This window comes from Octopus bimaculoides, chromosome 15, assembly GCF_001194135.2.
Source record: "Octopus bimaculoides isolate UCB-OBI-ISO-001 chromosome 15, ASM119413v2, whole genome shotgun sequence".
NCBI classification, from domain to species: domain Eukaryota; kingdom Metazoa; phylum Mollusca; class Cephalopoda; order Octopoda; family Octopodidae; genus Octopus; species Octopus bimaculoides.
This window is the reverse complement of record NC_068995.1, coordinates 20,699,284-20,703,313: the sequence shown is the minus strand read 5'-3', so window position 1 is coordinate 20,703,313 and position 4,030 is coordinate 20,699,284.

Here is a 4,030-nt window from a genome sequence, read left to right as displayed (position 1 = left end):
ATTTTGTTTAAAAGAGTTCCAACACTGTCTGTTTTTTATGTTTTATTTATATTCCTGCAGAACCAATGTGGGGTATAGAATATGGAATATACAATATGTATTATAATATACAATATATAATATCAAATAAAATAAAATAAAAATGGATGGCACCATGAAATAAAGTATTGAATGTAGATGAAATATTGAGTGTTCAATATAAAGGATCAAATATATAAATATAAATATATAAAGGCGACTCGAGTTTCAGGGCTATTTCCCTTCGTCATGGCCGGTATGACAGACTTCGTCTTTCACATTCAATTTCTTGGCAATCCCCAGTGAAAAGATCTTAAATGTTGTTGTTCTTGTCGTTGTTGTTAATATTGTTATCATTAAAGCGGGTAGCTGGCAGAATCATTAGTACTTTGTGGCATTTCGTCCATCTTTACGTTCTGAATTCGAATCCACCGAGGTCGACTTTGCCTTTTAGTCTTTCGAAGTCTATAAAATAAGAATCCGTTAAATACTGGGTGTCGATGTAATCGACTCGACCCCTGTCCCTAACATGCCGGCCTTATGCCAAAATTAGAAACCGACATTATCATCATTTCGTTGGCATTGCCGGTGGGCTGGCATGGCCGATAGGTTGGCAAAATATGTTACACAATGCCACATGGGCTAAACATTTTGCCCTCTCAATTCAAATCCCAATGGAGTTAGTATTACCATTCAACATTCCAGATTCGATAAAATCTAAAGAAAGGCTCGCAAAATCAAATAAGTTAGTACTTATTTAACAACATGTTATTCATAATGGTAAATAGATACGCCATGGTATTCAGCTTTTGCTGTATTTACCAAAACAACGCAAAAGCCTCAGTTCACTGCAAATGATTGTTATCAAATTGGATTTCGAGGTTAAATATTGGTATACAAAATTCGTAACGACAGACCTTATGAAAAGGATAACAACCAAACTATGTTGAGTGATTTTCTCGTATGAGTAGAAACTGGGTCACTCTGCTGCAGAACCTCTACGGAATATCAAGGAGGACTTTGATAATGGTTTTGTTAACATCAGAACTATTTTGAGATGTTTCCAAAGCTCTCGTTCAGGAGATGATAGCCTTGAAAATAAACCAAGGGGTAGGCCAAAATAATGCATGATGGATTAAATGCTTTGGTTGAACAAAATCTTAGAGCAAAGGTTCGAAAACTTTCATCAGAACTCCAAACATCTCGCACAACCATTTTTGGACACCTGTAAAAAATTGGAGAAGTCAAGAAAACGGATAGGTTTGTTCCACATCAACTGAACGAGATTAAAAAAACAAACGCCTCGAAGTGTGCTCCTTATTACTTTCTCGGTTGGAAAAAGACCATTTTTGCATCAAATCATGATTTGTGAGGAAAAATAGATACTCTTTGACAACAGCAGGAGAACAGGACAGTGATTAGATGCAGGAGTCACCTAAACACTACCCAAACCCACCATTGCACCCTAAAAAGTTAGTGGTCACTGTATGGTGGTCTACGAAGGGAAGTTATTCATTATTTATTTTTGCAACAAGGAAAAACGGTAACAGCAACATCGTACTGCCAGGTAATTGATTGTATGCATGAGAATTTGTAAAAGAAGCAACCAATACGAGTGAATAGAGATGGCCCAATTTTTCTCCACGACAATGCAAGTCCTCACACTCCTCTAGCTACGGTCCAAAAGTTTTGAGGCCTGAATTACGTGATTTTGCAACATCTTCATTATTCCCCTGATATCTCTCCCACTGATCATCACTTATTTAAGCATTTAGAGCTTTTCATAAGCAATAAGACGTTCTTAAATAGAGAAGAGGTAATTGAACCATTCGGTCAGTTTCTTACAGCAAAAGATGATTTTTTTTTTTAAAGATGGAATATGGGTAAACGTCATAAATAGATTTGGATCATACTTTGATTAAATAAATCAGTTCTTTAACACTTCTGAAACATTTAATTGTCATCTTTCAAGTATGGCATTTCATGTGAAACAACATAATAATAGGTTGTTGTGCGCTCCTCCTAAACGTAGGCTAGTCCCAAAGTTTGAAAATAGTAGTAGTAGTAGTAGTAGTAGTAGTAGTAGTAGTAGTAGTAGTAGTAGTAGTAGTAGTAGTAGTAATGCTGCTGCTGCTGCTGCTGCTGGTGCTGGTGGTGGAAGCTGCAGTAGCAATAGTAATAATAGTAGTAGTAGTAGTAGTAGTAGTAGTAGTAGTAGTAGTAGTAGTAGTAGTAGTAGTAGCAGTTGAAGAAGAAGTAGTCGTAATAACGATTGTACTGATGGTAGTAGTAGTAGTAGTAGTAGTAGTAGTAGTAGTAGTAGTAGTAGTAGTAGTAGTAGTAGTAGTAGTAGTCGTTGAAGTTGTAATAGTCGCAGCAGCAGTAGAAGTACTATAGATTTCTTGGCAGTTATGATGACGGTTATACAAGTAGTAATACGTATTATCATTGTTCTTTTGAAAATTACAGCCTTCCAGCAAAATTACCCAATTTTAAACGTATTCTTTCTTTTTCCCCTTCTTTTGTTTTTTCTTTTTTCGAAACAGGAAACTGTTTCCTGAAGAATGTTAGCAAATTTCACTTTAATATAACTTGCTACAGGATAACGAATAAAGGAAATTGTGCTTTTTGTTATTTTCATCTTTCATCTTTACAATAGAATTAAATCTAAATTGGATTTTTTTTAACCTTGGCAATCTAATTAATTAAAGAAAAAAAAGTAGAATAAAACGTTTTACTGATATTTCTTGAAGTTTTTCAGCTGCCATTACGTAAAATAGAGCCTGACCTTGGAACCTGGGGAAATCTAAAGACATATTAAAACGGAGAGGTGGGCTGTAATTGCTTGATATTATGCTCATTTTTGTGAAATTTTTAGATCTTGATGACATATTACTCTTTCTCGTTATCGCGTCTATAGGTTACACATTTCTAAGGTAAAAATATAGTTGTTAAATCGACCAGTATATGTTTAGAATTTAACATATCGACCACGGTTTTAAAGAAAGGTGATGTAGGTTGCGTGTTTGGATTTTCCTCAGCGCAGAAATCACATTCCGTGTTTAAAATTTAAATATTTTTAATAACGATAAAGAATTTTTCCCCTTCAGATATACGGGTTAATAGATTCTCTTTACAATTGAATTTAACCAGGTAACAACTGAAATCAATTCAGTGTCTCTTGTGTCTATTCCTTTCTCACACCTCACATATCCGTACTACAGACTTCAGCTACTTTCCCCTCTGCATTCATTAAACTTCCCGTCTTGAATCCACTATTGACTGCCACGACTCAGGAATTCCAGGATAGTTGATCTACAGCCTTACTTCCAGGCGCCAGTGCAACACAGGATAATTGATGTATCACAAGATATGTTTTATCGTGTCGTTTTAGGACAATGAACATTTTATAATGTTTCTTTAAAATATATAAAATGTGTGTGTATGCATATATGTATATAGGTATGTATGTATGTACGTACGTAGATGGGTAGGTAGGTATGTATGTGTGCATGTAGGTAGGTAGGAAGATACGTACGTATGTGTTTATATATGCATGTATATATGTATGCGTGTATGTATGTTGGGTACGAATGTGTTATGAACTGCATCTGCCAGCATTACGAAGTAGCCCCGAGCCCTCAGAAACAACTGTTGGACTTATAATTTCTTCTCCTTCTAATTCGTTGAGTTTATACAATCAGAGAAAGCTTGCTCTATCAAAAAAATATATACATATCTATATTTGATTGTTAATCATCTGCAAATGTTAAGCCTGCGATTGTATTTGTGTTTTTGTATGTAATTAAAATTGCAAATATAGTATTAAAACATGAAAACAAAATTACAATATCTAAATTGAAATTTTCTGTATCTTTTAGACTTTAAAGAGCCACTTTAATTGTCTGCATATCTTTCAGTATTATCCTTTATCCTTTTAACAAAGTACATCTATTCATTTTGAGTTACCAAAATGTATATATACACACACACACACACACACACACACACA